The 18,334-nt window shown below is 39.6% G+C and overlaps 1 protein-coding gene across 9 annotated transcripts in view; it reads right to left on the bottom strand.

Moving 5' to 3' along the window:
* Positions 1-18,334, bottom strand: part of PRUNE2 (prune homolog 2 with BCH domain) — a 256,556-nt gene that overhangs the window by 109,179 nt on the left and 129,043 nt on the right. The gene's annotated exons all lie outside the window — the stretch shown is intronic.

Raw genomic sequence — 18,334 nt, 5'->3', positions numbered from 1 at the left:
TAAGATTTATTTATTCATTTATTTTAGAGAAAGAGTGTGCATGGTGGGGGGGGGCAGGGAGGAGCAAAGGGAGAGGGAGAGAGAGAGAAGCAGACTCCCTACTGAGTATGGAGCCCAACATAGGGTTTGATCTCAGGACCCTGAGATCACAACCTGAGCCAACATCAAGACTCAGATGCCCAACCAACTGAGCCACCGAGGGGTCCCAGCACTTGAAAAATTTTAAGAGAATTTCTCTGTACAATTACTTTCAGAAATAATATAAGCACTGTGGTGGTAAGCACTCAAGAGACTTGGTGTGTGAAAAAAATACACATACTGCAAAGTTAGGAAAAATATTGTATGATGCACCTTATGCCATAGATAATCTCTGGTCTGGTATCTAAAAGAAAGAGGAAGTCGTCATGCTAACTCCTAGAAGAACAAAATGAATAGGAAGTTGCTATGTAATTTATGACTGGCTTGAGCCTTAAGCTTTCCGGTGTTTGGATCTGAACATGGCAGCAGAGGAGGTCTAAATGGAAGCATTTATAGCATCACCAACTTCCCAGAACCATAAGCCATCCTACCCTCCACAATGACCCAGAAAAAGTCACATGTGTGGCAGAGCATCATAATTTATGGGAAGAGTATGAAGTGGAAGGTAGAGAGTCTATCCCTATTTCTATTCTCATGACGTTCAGCTGTCATCAAGAGAGGCCTAGGTCTTTTCCTGTGTAGCTGTATCCCTTCTTGATGAGATAAAACTAAGAAACATGCTTATTTGTAGGCTTATTATAAATAGAAGCACAAGGGGAGGGGATACCTTGTGCCTTCTCTTCCTTATTTAAAGGTAAGAGTCTATAAGTAAACTGCCAGGTTGATGAGTCTAGGAATTATCAAGCTTTGGCAGTTGGTTGCCTCTAGCACCATCCTTTCTTGAGAGGGGCACAGATGATCACTCAAACCAAGCTCAATATTGAATCACTGGCAGTGCTTGACTTTACTACTAATATCAGTGAGAGTAGACATTTATATAACTGCTATAGGGCAACCCGTAAGGGTGTAGAGTACAAGACCATACAAAAATATTACAGGTCCCATAGTCAGAAACCTCACCAGGAGCTATCTACTTTAGCAACATAGCCTCAGATACAAATTTACATGCAATAATTCATATTCTACCAAATAAATCCCAGGCAAACAGAGTAATGCAAAAACACATTTCCTGCTGTCAAGAAAATTTCTGGCAAAATTAATCAACCATTCATCCATTCAGGCTCTTTGCATACCCTTTTGTCAAAGAGGGAATACTAAGAGATTTCTTTTCTCTTCCACGCACTCATTTTAATGAATTGAAGAATCCATCAAGCTTGAGTTGATTTATTGAACTGTCTCTTAGCTCAGCAGTACAACTACAGCAAATGAACTGGTAACTTCTCCTAAAACCAGCAGCGATTCAATTCAACAATATCTGATTTCTTTAACTCTTTGTAATTCCAGATTTAACTTATTCTTGCATTTTTAGCCTATGCACCTTGGTTTTCAGTGTATCTCTAAACAGTACAAACTTTAGATAAAATCTTGCACATTTACATGCACTGTTTAGTGTTCTGATGGCAGTAATCAAAGCATACAGATTTTAAGACCTCTTCCTTTAAAGGACTTTAAAAGCACATTGTTATTAGGTAGTTAAAAAACAAAAAAGATTTCTTTAAGGATCCATAGCTTTTCTCTAATGCACACTGTTGGTTCTGGTGGTTAATGTTTAATGTTAACTGATGACCAGTCACTTTGGTTCAAAGCACTAAAGACACATAAATTTCTTGGTTTTGTATTTATTTTAACCATTCTACCAGGTGAGGAGAATCACTACAAGGAGATATTTAAGGCATAAATATCGGCGAGAAACCGAACCGATGTTTAAACACAGATTTTCTCACCAAACCTCGTCCACTCAGCCCCATGGAGCCCATTTATCACATACAAGCTTTGCATTTTTCTTTGTAAAGATATATGACCTTTGCCTATTAGATTTCATTAACGGGGCACCATACAAGGCTCCTTTGCACATGGCAGGATAGAAAGCTCAACATCCTCGCCTGAAGGATTTTCGGGAGCAAGCTCATCTTCAATCTTTGTCCCTGGGAGGCACTTTTAACACCTGCCAACCACAGCACTATCATCAGAAAAACATTTAGAGATTTATCTTCGGGCTGGTAATTATAAGAGATAATTTGTTTGGAGTATGGATAAAGTTGGTCTAGCATAAACAAACTAGAGGCTCAAATTACATGACGAACATCATTAACTATTGATTTAACCACTGCAAGTCTGCAAGCTCAGTGACACTCTCTGAATATGGCAGGTTCCTAAGTGACAACTTTGTTCTAAACCTTCCTGGGACTTGAGAGCTGTATTTCAGGGCCAATTCAGAGTCATCCTGGCTTTTGTCCTTCTCCTTCTTCCTCTGTGGGCCCAACTCTAGGTAACCTCTGTTTAGAACTCTGAACGTTAAGCATTGTAGACCATCACATTTCAGAAGGCAAGGTACTTTGCTTTGGGAAGGTATTTGTAGGGGGAAGTTGAAGTCATCATAGGTCACAGGTCACATTTTACCTTTCACAGCCCTTTGTATATGATTTCATCAGAGCCTTATAGTCACCCTTTGAAATGGGGAGAGCTGGCATCTGAGCCCATTTTATAAGGAGGCAACTGAGATATGAAGCAGCAAAGTGTTTAAAGACCTTGACCAAATGACATGAATGGACTCCTTAGGAAATTCCATTATTCTTCACTTTTTTTTTAAGATTTTTAAATTTATTTATTACAGTCACACAGAGAGAGAGAGAAAGGCAGAGATACAGGCAGAGGGAGAAGCAGGCTCCATGCACCGGGAGCCCGACGTGGGATTCAATCCCGGGTCTCCAGGATCTCGCCCTGGGCCAAAGGCAGGCGCTAAACCGCTGCGCCACTCAGGGATCCCTCCATTATTCTTATCCTCAGGAAAGACAAGTGCTTCAAAGTGCCTCAAAGAAACCAAGAGCAAAATTATCTACCTCTCTGTCTTTAAGAAGATACTTGTGGGTACAGAGCTAAGATGTGACTTTGTATATAATCCTATTTTCTGCAAAGAATACGAACTTGCAGGAATGAAATGGGGACCCACAGCTGAAGAGAAAAATCTCATGGGCAAATTTACAGAAGATAGTAAAGTAAATGCTGAAATTTCCTGGTTGGGATACTAGCTGTATTGAATACAGCTCAGTCTTTCAGTGTCTCAAAGTGAAGAATTCTAGCCTCAAGCTCTCAGTTTAAAGAGGTGTCTACTCACTAAGTAATAAGTGATACTACTAATATTCTTTAATGCCATCATTAATAATGGCAACAAAAAATTCCATGAAGTCTTTCCCAAATATAAGCCTATAATTTCTTATCAGAAATCCCTAAAAATATAATTTATTTAATTTATAATTCAGATTTTTTTATTTGGGAAAGGTAATATGATATATGATGCATGCAATGTATAATATATAAGGGCTGCCCCCCCAGACACACAAATATTTATGCAACAAACTGTATATAGTAGGATAAAGACTATAAGTACCAGGTCAGAGTTTGTTATCAAAGATTTTCAAAAACCTTAGGGTTTTTAGAGCTTTCTGGATTTCAGAATTGCAGATGAGGGATCACAGACCTGGACTATTTCTCAATAAAATGTTAAATACTGAATATCCATTGTTCAATGAAAAGAGCAGAGATCATTTCCAATTACATGCTGAGATAAATATAGAATTAAGCATTAAAAGGTCATCTAGTTGACCACCAACATGAGTCGATTCAAAGGAGAGACCCAAAGGCATTAATATAAAAGCTCATTAATATAAACTCTACTAATTAATTCAAATGGTGGGCTGCTCAAAATTTACATTTGCTTTCTCAGTGAAAACATTTAGTGGTTCCCAAATGGCAAGAAAAATGTTTTATGTAAAAACAGTTTTTTATAAAAACCTTTATATGTAATTAAACATTTTTGCAATTAATTAAAATTTTTGCATTTAACTAGGCATCTCTCTTAGCTAGTGACCAAGGTAGATGCCCAAATTTCCTCTCATTATCAGGTTATCTGTTGGCTGATTCAAGCTTTCTATGTTTCTGGAAGTTAGAAAGCTTATTTTAATTTAAAAAATAATCTCTAATTCACATTTTAGTTACTCATGTTGGCTTTTTCTGCATTTATCAAAATTAGTGAGGTTTGAACTTTATACCAAATGAATTCTTTTTCTGGAGCTGGAGCTGTGGATTTCTAGTCAAGCCTTGATGATTCAGGTTATACGCATAAAAATTTTTGAAGTAATCTATGTGCATGATCCAGGATATTCCATTCAGTATGATACATTTGCTGCTCACATACAAATATGGCCTATAGATGAATTGTAGCTATAGGTAATCGGTTTTCCATTAGTTGAGTTTTTAGATGAAATATGTTAACAGTATTAGTTCTCAGGTCCTGAGGATGACCAAAAGTTTGTCAGATAATGTGAATGAGGTAGGGAAAGTGTTCCAATAAAAAACCCAGAGATCAAAAAAAACAAAACAAAACAAAAAACCCCAGAGATCAATTAAAATGTGATGCATTATAAATCTCTGCTATTGCAATTTTGGTTTAGTTGTTCTTCTACTTGTAATTTTCTTCCTCCTCTTCCACACCTGTTGAGACCCTCAGCCTGTTCTAAAACAAACTCAAATGATTTCTAGTGGGATTATTTTTATATTTGAAAGACATGACAAGATTTTTCTCTTATATGTCTAATGCATGTAATGCACAGAGATGTTCATGGTAATTCTGTAAGCTAAACTAGATATTTGATATATGCTAGAGATAGATGAGATAAATTGGAGAACATAAGCTGATCTGCCATGATTCGGGTAGATTGTTATTATAAACATAAAGAGGTTAAAGTCATATCATATGTTGTATTTAATGGTTCCTGCTCTATATAAATACAAGCCAACTGAAGTCTTTAATTTTGTGAAGTGGGTTTTGAGTTAAATGAGCTTTGTTTTACCATTTCATCGTCTTGCAAAAGCGAAGATAAATATGGAATTTTTAAAAAAGTATTAGTTCTCAACTATCACAAGGCTATGTTTTCCTTTATGTGATTCTTTGCTAAACTACAGTATTATAGTAGGGCTCTCTCCTGATGTTGCTGAGATATGCTTGGTACCATCACAAAAATAGTGTCCTGGAATAGATGCCAGCTAACAGCACCAGCTAGTCACAAACCAGAATCCAGAATCCAGAAAGCATATATATGAACTTAATATGCAACAAGTGTGGTATTTCAAACTCAGTGGAAAATGAACGTTTTGACTAATAAATTGTGTAAACATAATTGATACCCTTTGGAAGAATGAATGCTAAAATTCAATTCCAGATGGATTAAAGATAGAAATATAAAAACACTGGATTAAAAAAACTACTTGAAAATCAAAGAGACTATCTTATAATACTGTATTCAATAGAGCTTAAAATACTAAAATATTCCAAGACCATGAGGCAAAAGAGACATATTTGACTACATAAAATTTAAGTATTTAAGAACTGTGTGTGTGTGTGTGTGTGTGTGTGTGTTTTAAAGATTTTATTTATTCCTGAAAGACACAGAGAGGCAGAGACACAGGCAGAGGGAGAAGCAGGCTCCATGCAGGGAGCCTGAGTGGGACCCTGGGCTGAAGGTGGCGCTAAACCGCTAAGCCACCAGGGCTGCCCAAGAACTATGTGTTAACATGTCATAAACAAAGTCAAAAGATAAATAATGGACTGGGAAAATTATCTGTAGTACTGTGACAAGGAAATATTAATCTCTAACATACATAACCTTCCAAAAAATCATTAAGAAAAAAGGTAAATAACTCCATTGAAAAATGTCCAAAAGAAATAAACTTGCAATTGAGAAGAGAAAAAAAAGTAAATGGGGGATCCCTGGTTGGCTCAGCGGTTTAGCGCCTGCCTTTGGCCCAGGGTGCGATCCTGGAGTCCCGGGATCGAGTCCCGTGTCGGGCTCCCGGCATGGAGCCTGCTTATCCCTCTGCCTGTGTCTCTGCCTCTCTCTCTCTCTCTCTATGTCTATCATGAATAAATAAATTTTAAAAAAGTAAATAGTTAATGAATATATAAAAGGCAGTTCAATCTCACAAGAAATCAAGGAAAAATCAAATTAAGCAAAAATGAGATACCAGTTTTACTATTGGATGTCAAAATTTTAAAGAGAAAGAAAATTTAGGGCTGCTAAAGATACAGGAAAACTGTTTTTTCAAATAAAGCTGGTAAAAGTATAGATTACAACAATTTTGGAAAATAATCTGACATTATTATTAAAAATAGACATAGCTATGAGTCAATAGTAGTTTGAGAAACTATCCTATAACTATATATATAGTTAACACAGCCTTGTTTTATAGACACAAAAATTTAGAAATAGTCTGACTGTCCCTCTGTGGGGACAATCTCTCCCTGTAATAGGACAGTCATGCCCCATCCAACCATGGAAAGGAATATGATTTGATTTAAAAGACTGAGTTAGATATAGATCTTTCCTTGACATACTGGTTAGAGACCAAAAAAAGAGAAAATTATGGAATAATGTATATGGTATGATCCTACTGTTAACACTGAGAAAAGCATATATTCCATATATACATATTTCCATATATATGTCTTTATGTGATTGTGTAACATAGAATTTGTTCATTTTAATTTCACTGGGCAAGGTAATTGAGGGTGTGGGAGTGCATGTTTCTTTATATATTTCATGCCATTGCTCTTAATAAAAACAAGCATGTATATTTTGTAATTTAAAAACTAGATAAAGGGACAATGAGAGAATAATAGAAAGAACTATGAGATTGTCTTTGCTCTATACGGTGGAGTCTGGATAACATGCCCAAGTTTGTCTAAGTGCAACCAATAAGCACTTGTGGTTAGGAGAGTTAACTGAGCTGCCTTTAGCAACTCATTTGTTAAACAGTCAGTTCCTTCTGAATGAAATGCAAGTCATTATCTACCCAAACAAGAAAAAAAACTCTGCAGCTGTGTCTCCTATGCCAAGTTCAGAGCCTGTGTTATTACAGCCATTTATTCAGTTGGTAAACATCTTGTAAGACTTAAACTAGGCAAACCAAACGTTCCAAGGTCAAAGCAATAAAAGAAGTTGAAGTTAAAAGTGCTAAATGAGTGATTAGGAGAAATTCCTTCTGGAATAAAAGATGGAACACAGAAGACTTCCATTAGTGGAGAGATACCTCACTGGCAGTAGGCTTGAGAGCAAAGGTCTCAGGACTTGGAGGATTATACAGATGGGGATTTTGTGTGTGACATTGCTATGCCTATCCACAGATGTTCCTAATCACTCCTCTTGCCCGCTCAGCTTTAAAACAAAGCAGCCCCCCTACTCATCCTGCTGTAAATCTTGTATGGAATTAAATTTGAATTCGCTTAAACTGTTAACGTAGTTTACAAAGACATATCCTAGCATTGTCATCCAAGTTCCCACAATGTTCCCTGCTTGGTGGATAGTATCTTTCTTTCTTTCCCTATATGCTACTCCTACACCCAGCATGAGCCCCTGTTTGCTTCATCCTGCTTGGGAAAGACATTCTGACTTGAGAGCTCTCACCACACATTTACCACCACTAGGCCTCATCCATGTGCAAGGGCTCCAAACCACTCTGTCTTGGATCTTGTTTGCAGAGAGCAGATCAAAGGATGCTGCCTATAATATGCCTGGATGAATCTCTTTAGTTGGTCCCTTACAGGTGGGTCAGTTTCACATAGAGGACGCTGTTCTTCTGGGGAGGTTCACAGGTCAAGCTCCAGACTCTTCCACCAGGTTACCTTCCTAAGAACCTGTAGCCATTGCTTTGGTGAGTCCTGATTTTGGCTTATAGTTCTACCTTCTAGCAAAGAGGAAAACAGTAGTAGGTACCTGTTGCTTTTTTGTCTTCTCAGCATCTTTTCTCTCTTTTTGTAAGCAGATCCCTCTCTCTGGCCACAGGAATGGGCAGGTGATCCAAGCTGAACTAATGATAATAGCTTACTCTCACTACCCCAGGTGGCAGGTAAGGGAAGAGGCATGTGTCCCTACAAGTAACAACTAATGTCCTTCTGAGCTTAGGGAGAGAAGCTCTTTGCTCTGATAGTGTCCAGAACAGTTGAGAGCCCCTATGCCCAGAAGGGGAGAATAAGAAACACTCAGAGGGAAACAAAACTAAGAGGTGGAAGACAGTCCACAACTTCATAATATGAGCCAATGAAACCTTTCCCATTCAAAAATTTTATTTATTATTTTAAAATTTATTTTTCTTTACTAGAGTCATATTGGTATTCTGTCTTTAAAACCAGAATCCTAATGAATGCAAAAGTTAGGGTCTATGGAATCTTCAATGTGCCAGGAATCATACTAGACTTTTAAACACACATTATCTCAATTTATCTTCCACAATAATTCTATTATCTTTCCCATTTTATAAGGTGAGGAGACTGAGGCTCAGCAGAGACTAGCAACTTGCCTAATGTCATACAGGTAGTCAGAAGAACTTCCCTTCAAACTCAGTTCTATCAACTACAAAGCTCTGCCCTCTGCTTTACTACACAGGTTTCCATAAAAAGGTCAGTTCTTAGATGTGGGAAGAAGATTCTTTAAGGGAAGAAAATCAACCAGTCCCCTTAAGAAATGGATTCTTGAGAGAATTCCTTTTTTTTTTTTTTAATTTTTATTTATTTATGATAGTCACAGAGAGAGAGAGAGAGGCAAAGACACAGGCAGAGGGAGAAGCAGGCTCCATGCACCAGGAGCCCGATGTGGGATTCAATCCTAGGTCTCCAGGATCACGCCCTGGGCCAAAGACAGGCGCTAAACCGCTGCGCCACCCAGGGATCCCTTGAGGGAATTCCTAAAACAGCTGTTCTTAACAATGACAATAAACCCCTGGGTGGTGGAAGGGTAGTGGGATTGTTTGAAGACTCTTTGGTCTTCCTTAATTCCCACCCTTCTCTCTCCATACTCTTCACCTGTCTGGTGCTAGGAATGCTGGTCAATGGCCTGATTTTTCATATCACCAGGAAGGCCTTCTTCCCCTAGGATAATGAGAAGGAATCCTGATATTTGAGGAAGTACAAGTTGGCACCAGGATCATAAGTTAAGTGACCTTGTGCGCCATGCAGGGCAGGTTTACTTTCACTGGAAAAATATGGAAAGCCACTTAAGGATTTTAAGAAGGGAGCAGGGTATGGTCAGATTTGCAGTTGTTTTTTGTTTTATTTTTTTCTTCATTTGTTTTTATTTAAGTTTGATTTGCCAACATATAGTATAACACCCATTGCTCATGCCATCAAGTACCCTCCTCAGTGCCCATCACTCAGGCACCCCAACCCCTTGACCACCTCCCCTTCTGCAACCCTTTGTTTCCCAGAGTTAACAGTCTCATGATTTGTCTCCCTCTCTAATTTTTCTCACTCAGTTCCCCTCCTTTCCCTTATAGTCCCTTTCACTGTTTCTTATATTCCCCGTACGAGTGAAACTACGTGATGATTGTCCTTCTCCGACTGACTTATTACACTCAGCACAATACCCTCCAGTTCCATCCACATCAAAGCAAATGATGGGTACTCCTCCTTTCTGATGGCTGAGTAATATTCCATTGTGTATATAGACCACATCTTTTTTTATCCATTCATCTGTCAAAGGGCATGATGGCTCCTTCCACAGTTTGGCTATTGTGGACATTGCTGCTATGAACACTGGGGTGCAGGTGTCCTGGCGTTTCACTACATCTGTATCTTTGGGAAATACCTAGTAGTGCAATTGCTGGGTCATAGGGTAGCTCTATTTTTAACTTCTTGAGGAACCTCCACACTTTTGAATGTGAAGGGCACTCAGATGATTTGTATTCAAGGTCGAAAGCCAGTTACATGTGGATGGCCCCACAAAAGCTCCCTACCAGGGCCACAGCTTGCAGGTTGTGCTCTGAGCCAGAGTATCCAACACCAGGGGAGATGGGCTTTGAAATCCAGTCACTCACAAAGTGACCAACTCACAAAGTCATTTTGCAGGATGGGGCTCTCAGCCAAAGGAAGGAGCCTTACCCTAATTTGCACAAAGCCACCCATGGGCTAGTTTCAGTCCTAATTGCTATATTCTAGAAAAGACAAGACAAGGCACCGAACTAAGCCAGTGGCAATAGGATTAGGGAGAAGGGGACAAGTTCACATTTGCCTCATTGAGTTTGAGGTCCTGATGTGAAAACCAAGAGAGCTGTATGATACCCTTCACAAGATATCTTTATGTGACTAGATATTAATTAAAGGCTGGATCTAAAAATACAATTTAGACATTGCTAATGCTTACCCAAAGGATAGTCTCTGCTACAAAACGGGAAAGACACAGACGTGCATTGTTATTTACTGAGCTGTACTAGGAAGCAAGTAGAAAGTTCAAGGAAGAAATGATTAATGTTCAACAGAAGGTCCCTGCTGGATCAATTTGCCAAGCTTATTGGCTCCACACATTAGCCCACCTAAATGTAAACCCATAACATACACATAATGCAAAAGTTGAACTTTCCTCCTGCCTCCCAAATAGCCTCTTCTCATGCACTCTGCTAAACAGTCTGGATGGATACAAACAGCTGTTCTTTGCAAGAATGCTAGATATTCTTCACTGACAGATGGCAGCAACTCCCTAGGGTGTATATACACACACACACACACGCACACACATACACACACACACAGAAACCTTAGTAAGGTCAATAACACTGATATTCATCAATGGAGTTACTAAAATTTAGAGTCAGGAGAAAGGCCTGGGATTAAAAACCTAAGTTTGTGTTTCTTCTGGGCTCAGTGCCAATGGATTTTATTTTGGAAAGTTGCTGTGAATAAAAATGCTTTCCATTTTATATTTTGCTTTTAAAGAGTAAGCCATCATTTGTCACAGTCAACTCAGTGATTGTTCCTTGTACTTTAGATTCTCCTCTGCCCTTGTCACAGAAAGCAGAAGAACTTTAGATCTGTGTCTCCTTGGGAAGCACACCTGAGAAATCTCTGGTGGAATGTGGCAAAACATTGGTTGTTTAAATCACCATCTTTGAAAAAGTCTCTTGTAAAAAATATTATTACTAGAAATTCTTACCGATCCCTCCAGACTCCAGCCCAAATGAATAACTAAATAGATTTGGCTAGATAATCAAGAAAATACGAATATCCAGATCATATTCTTTACAAAACTCAATTAATCAAAAAAATAGTGGTGGTTTTTGATACAGTGGACTTTTCTCCTACTCAAGTGAAATGTAGAGAGCTATCAAATCAAGACCTTAAGGGAAAAAAATTTTTCTCTGAAAATTTCTCTCTCCTCAAGAGAGGTGGATTGGTTGGATTCTTCCTAGAATCATGTAAATTTAGAATTCAACTGAGAGCAAAGTTAAATGGTGAGTTTGAGATACGCCCTAAAGGCCACTTAGATCAATCACCCACACAATTATTAAATTTGTTCTACCTCATTCTGCCAAGTGGTTATGAACGCTTGTGCAGATGGGAAAGTTGTCACCAATGCAGCTGGCTCAGTCTACCTTTGGATAGGTCTACTGGACAGTTTTCCCCTTATACAGAGGTAAATTTTCTTTTTAAACCTTTTCTTATTTGCTTTGGATCTCCAAATAGAATGTTGACAACAACAAGGAAGATCTGAGTGCTTACAACAGGCAGTCATTGCTTTGAACATATAGCATGGGTTAATTTATTACTCAGAATAATCCTTTGGACAGGTTAATATCGATATTAATATCTTCCCCAATCTACAAGAGGGAGAAGACTGAGGCACAGAAAAGTTAAATAACTTTCCCAAGATCACATGCTTTAAAAGTGATAATTGAGGATTTGGAGTCAGGCATACTGACTCCAGAGTCCAATAACCAAAAGATTGGGCTGCTGAATCTTTGAGAGTGCTTGAAGAGAGTCATTGGGCCTCCTCAGAAAGTTCTAGTGAAAAAAGACAACTGTAGCTTTTGACATCATCTAATGAAACATTTAGATCCATTAATGCTAAAGAAAGTGTTACTTTAAAAAAAAAAAGATTTTATTCATTTACTTGAAAGAGAGAGAGACAGCAAGAATGGGGAGGAGAGGGAGAAGCAGACTCCCTATGAGAGGGAGCCTGATGCGGGGCTCGATTCCAGGACCCTGGGATCATGACCTGAGCCAAAGGCAGACGCTTAAGCGACTAAGCTATCCAGGCACCCTTGAAAGTGTTACTTTTTAAAAGATACGCTTTTACATATATTTCTTACTAAAGGATGCAATTAAACCGAACCTACAAAATTACATTAGAACTGAGAGCAATCTGTTTATATAAACCTATGTTTGGGCAGCAACAAAATAAAAGCACTCTTATTCTCTCTCATGAGTTAATAAGGAACTTTACAAAATAGATGATTCAAGAGTTCTCCATTCTGGATGGTTAGAAGTCCTGAGAGTTCTTTCTGAATAATGACCACCGTGCCTCTCTGTGCTCACCTCTCCCCTGAGATTTTGATCCAAATGGCAAGGGGTAGACCCAAGCACCAGTAGTGTTTTAAAGCTGCCTCAGTGATTCCAATGTGACATCAGGGTTGAGAATCATGGATCAGTGACTAGTCATGTTTCAGATTCCAAACCTATAAAAGGTCACGTGGCCATTAACAGGCAAAAGATAGAATTGGAACTCGAGTGTCATGACTCAAGAATCTGGAATTGTTCCCAACATGCACTATTGCCAGCCACTCTTCCTAATACCAAATTCCTTAAGAAAAAAAAAAAGCCAGCCCTTTGCAGTGGGAAGGATGCACATGTGAATGAATATGCAGGGAAGCTAGCTTCCCGATTGACCCAAGTTGGGACTACAGAGGACCTGCTGATCTGGCAAAGAGAAAGCAGACTAACAGGCCAGTCCCAGACACATTACCATGACCCCTGTCAACTTTCACTCTTTTACTCATGAATTAAAATGTCCCAAGACATTCCAGCCTTACTGTTTACAGAGAAACACTCTAGCATATCCTAATGAATCGTGGACTTTTCTCTTCATGCAGGCAAACATGACCATATTTCTTTTTAAGTACTTTTAAGTAGTTCTAACAGTAACTCAGCTTCTTGCTAGATTTTAGAAGCCAAACCCCTCTTGTTATTTCCTTCCATTGAATGCTTGAAGCACTATCCCAGCAGGTCATATACTTGCCTTCAATTTGACCAATTCTGTAGGACATTTCATAAATCGATTACTTTGGTTCTTAAAATCCTGTTAAAGATTTATGTCATTCCTTCTCATTCCTTTTTTACCTCGGTATGTATCTTGCTTTATTCATTCAAGTATTTATTAGATATTTATTGAAGGCCCTCTGTATTCCCTGGCCCTGATTTATTTTTCTCCAATGCACTTTTGAAAACCTGAATTCATATTGTATGTCTAACTGTTTCCTTTGTTGTCCATCTCCCCTGCCCCCAACAGAATGTCAGCTCCAAGATGATTAGGGAACTTTGTCGCATTCATACTCTATCCCTGATACCTGAAATACTGGGGGCCCATGGTAGATGCCCAATGGATATTAAAGGAATTAACAAATGAGTGAGTGACTGACTGACTGACTGACTGACTGACTGAATGGATGGATGGATGAGAAAATGAATGGATGTGACAAATGAGAGGATGGATGGATGGATGGATGGATGGATGGACAGATGGGTGAGTGAATACCATGTGCCAGACTATGGCGATATAAAAAATGTGTCGAGTTTCCTGCCCACGGGAGTCTGCAGCCTTACTGCAGCTAAGCATACACAATGCGGAACCATCTTGTAGAGGTATGAACAAAGAGCACTGGGAACAGCAGGGACAGAATCTGGAAACCTCTCTGGAGAAGTCAGAGAAAACCCCCTCACAAAGCTAATACTTGTGATGCGATGCAAAGGAGGGCAGGACTCTGCGCAGTGGCCAAGCCGGGCCCGACATTTATGATGGGAAGAACAGAGAGCACAGGACAGGACTCTGAGCAGTGAGTAGACAGAAATGGAGATTTCAGAATATTCCAAACAGAGTTCATCGACAGACTGAGGCCCAACAGTGACTTCACTGTTCTGTGATGATAAAACATCCACTTTGGCTGAAACCAGATTATCGATGTCAAGAACAGACCTCATGAGACAGGGCTGGCTAACATACAGAGGTCATCTTTGGTTCATTTGTATTTTAATGACCTGGGATAGTTTACTTCACTTCTCTGTTCGCAGTTCCCTCAGCTGTAAAAGGAGGATAAGGAAATAGTAACGACTTCATTGAGTCACTGTAAGGAATAAGTGAATTACCCTATCTGAGGCACTAGCCAAGCCATTGGTCAGTTCTGCTAGAAGGTGCCACATGCATTCCTAAGAAATCCCAACGCAAAATTGCACAGTGAAAACCAGAGTTCATTGGAAGAGCAGGGATGGGGCACCACTCTCAACTTCATCAGACACACTTATAAAGAGAGGAACCCAATAAAAATGGCAGCATGGTTGTGCACATATGAAGTGGTCAATAAATACTATAATAAATAGGGCACTTACCTTGAAAAACATCTAAAGTCTTGCTTCTAGAAATGGGCATTGTTGCAGCTTGAGTTCCTATATTTGAAATTGGACCAAAAGCCCTAAAATCAGACATGGATAGGTGTGGTTCATCATGGCTGTGAACACAGGTAGCAGGCAGGTGTTTGGTGTGAGTGTCTGGGTGTACATTCGTGTACACTTGTGCATTTTGTATAATTCCAACAAAGCTCTGATAAGTGCCATTTTCTCTGTCCACTCAGTGTTTCTCAAGGACAAAATTGTGCACAATCACATCTGAAGTTTGCATTGTGCTCAAAACTGGTTCCTAATGTATTCTTCACATTTTCCAAACTGGCCTTATGGAACTGACCAAAAGTGTTCAATGAGGAATAGCTGTGACAGAAAATTTTAGAACTCCACAATATTATTTTAGGCATCAACCAGCTGACAACATAAATCTCTTTAACAACTTGGGAAGACTCCCTTGCCTGTACACACCCCCACCCCCAGCCTCTGAACCCAGTGAAAGCAGCTGCGGAACAAGTTGCGGTTTTGAATTTGTGTCCATTCCTTATCACTCAGTGTCCCTCAACCCAAAACAACTGAGAAACCACTTTAGAATAATATGCTAAATACAAAATGTAATTTCATTTAAAAATAATGAAATACCCCAACAACTGCTGGCTTGCTATTTCACTTATAACTTGAGCAGATACTATTGAGCTGTAGGGTAAAAGGGGTTTTAAAGAAGAGAACTCAATTTTCAAGAAAAAAAAAGGAAAGACTTCTAGAATTAACTTTTTTTTTTAGTACATACATTGAAAAACTAAAGTTCTCAACTAATAAAAATCTTCTTTATAAGACCTGAAGTCCCATACTCCAAAATTTGAGAGGGAACTGGCTTAAGGTGTGCGGATGAGATCTGGCTAAAAAGTACTTCAAAAAATTGATCACGTTGTAGGTGCCTGGGTGGCTCAGTGGTTGAGCATCTGCTTTTGGCTCAGGGCATGATCCCGGGGTCCTGGGATTGAGTCCCACATCAGGTTCCCTGCATGAAGCCTGCTTCTCCCTCTGCTTGTGTCTCTGCCTCTTTCTCTGTCTCTCATGAATAAATCAACCAAATCTTAAGAAAAAAAACAAAAAAACAAAACAAACCCAGCCCCTGGAGGCTTCCCGCTTCGCTCGCCCGCCAGAGGGCGCCACTGCCCCATCCTTCCCCGCCGCTGGGGCTCCTCCAGTCTCCCCAGGCCTTTGCAGGCTCCCTCCACCCTCGAGACAGCTGCATTCTCTTTGCCGACACAGGCGGGGTTTTTGGTGTTTTTTTTTTTGTTTTGTTTTAAAAATCTCCTTAGATATCCAATATTTTCGGCCGAGTTTACGTCCCGAGGGAGGACTCCTCAGAATCTGGCAAAGGTACTAGGAGGAGGGAAACCCAGATCGCTAAAACGTGGGAAACGCGGTACCCGCTTCTAGCGGAGGAAGGATTGCCATGGAAACAAAAGGGATGCGAGAAGGCCCTGGGGGCGTCCGGCGCTATTTCCCCCCAGTGATACTTAATCTGTAGTATCTGCAGTGTTTCTCAGGGCTGGATTAGCCCGCGCAGGCAAAGTGTGTAATCGGTATTAATCTCCCAGAATGTCCCTGCTACCGCCTATCAATCTGCATAAATGCTACCACAAAACTTTAGGAAGAAATGCTATTCAGAGCAAATGATGCATCAAATTCAAACAGGCCATCAAGATTGCTAATGGATTTTAATAGCAGCTATTACAGCATAATAGTATTTTCCCAACAGCTGTTTGTTGATACAATTCTCAGTTTACAGGACCTTTATGTCCAATCCCAGGAGATGGCCCACCATTCATTTATAATCATTTGATTCCACCTACAAACAAATGCTACTTTATTTGCATTTGGAGGCTGTGAATGGTCTGTAGATTTGACCCACTCCCACCTCATTCAACGAAACCAGCAGCGAATATTACAGAGTAATTAATATTTAGATGTACTAACTACTGCCAGAATAAATACTGTCAACTGGTGAACTCAAAGAGGTTTTTTTATTGATTGCTTGGCTACAATTCTAATGATGCTAATTGTCAAAAACTGCCTTTTATTCTTATGTCAATGAGTAATGGCCTCAATCAGAATTAAGACTGAAGTTTTTGAAACTAAAGGACACATAAACCATCCTGAGTTTTTCTGCTGGAGATGACTTATATTCAAGAATGCCACTAAATCGCAGCCAGAGGGAAGCCCTTGTTCGGCAGCAATAATTGTGATAAGAATCGAGGTGAGGGAGAATGTATCTGGGAAACTTAAAGCTTTGTTTCTTGTGGAATGATCGAGAGATTATGGCATTGAAAATAAATATTAGTTCACGAGTTCACAAAGAATCACCTAAGGAATGCGTTTAAAATGTGAATCCCTGGCTCCTGCCCCAGAGGTTTGAGGCTGGGCCCAAGAATTCACATTTTAACAAGAACTCCAGGGGATTCTGGTGCCAGTTATCCTCGGACCACAGTTTGAGAAAAGCTGGGGGAAAAAAAGCACCAGGTTATAAGACTAATTTATCTCCAGAGTCTTAATGCAGCTTTGGGCTTTAATGATTTCAGAAGTAAATGTTTTAAAAAGCACATAAAACATCGTGTGAAAGTTTATTTTATTACTTTTATGCTTACTTAGTTCTGCAGTTTTGAAAAAAAATAGTTTTTAATTATAGATCTTTTTCCTTCAAGGTAGTATGTACAAATTTCAATCAGGAGATTATTTTTTAAAAGATTTTATTTATTTATTCACGAGAGACACAGAGAGAGGAGAGACACAGGCAGAGAGAGGAAGAGAAAACAGGCTCCATGCAGGGAGCCTGATGTGGGACTCCATCCTGGAACCCCAGGATCACACCCCGGGCCGAAGGTGGCGCTAAACTGCTGAGCCATCCGGGTTCCCCAATCAGGAGATTAAATGCCATCCTTATGCTCAAAATTGAATTGAATCTCCCCAATCAGGAGATTAAATGAAAATATAAAGCTTCAAGATTACTCAATGTTTACAAAACTACATAGGTGTAAAAGAAAGGAAAATAATTGTACTTCCAAATGTAGCTCTTTAAGTTGATAGAATTTATGCTTCTCACACCATTAATATGTATAACTGTACCAAAGCTTTGGGGGCAAACTGTATGGAACTTCTCTACATGCTGGTTTGATGAAACTAAGAAGCGGAACTGAACTCTCTGTCCTGTCCAGCCAGTACTGGTTTGGTTTCAGAGGAATTACATGCGTTTACAGCCTGGCAGGTGCTGGGGGTGATCCTGGATCAGTACTACAGAGAGTTGTAGAAGAATGGAGTGGGAATCACTAGGAGAAGAAATGATGGCTCTGCTGAGTCCAGGTATTTGGAAAGGATGCAGGCACCTGACGCTCCATAGAACTTTACAACCTCCCAATAGCACTTTCACCCACATTATATCTGTCCCATTTTACAGATGAGAAGGCTGATCCCTGAGGGTTTTTCTGGATCTGTCCAGAAAGAAAAAAAAAAATCACAGGTAACAAATGGCTGAGATCTCAAAGCCAAAGCTCTGACCCTTCTCTATGCCACACTCACCCTTGACCAGGGGTCCAGTCCCAGCAGTGAAGCCAGGAAGGCCTCAGAAAGTTCAGGAAGGAGCAGATCCGAAGGTGGCAAACAAACAGGGACAAGAACTGTAAGGCCTGCCATGCTCCAGAG

This window comes from Canis lupus, chromosome 1 (genome assembly GCF_011100685.1).
Source record: "Canis lupus familiaris isolate Mischka breed German Shepherd chromosome 1, alternate assembly UU_Cfam_GSD_1.0, whole genome shotgun sequence".
NCBI classification, from domain to species: domain Eukaryota; kingdom Metazoa; phylum Chordata; class Mammalia; order Carnivora; family Canidae; genus Canis; species Canis lupus.
Note: the sequence above shows the minus strand (reverse complement) of the source record. Positions and strands in the feature narration are given on the sequence as shown.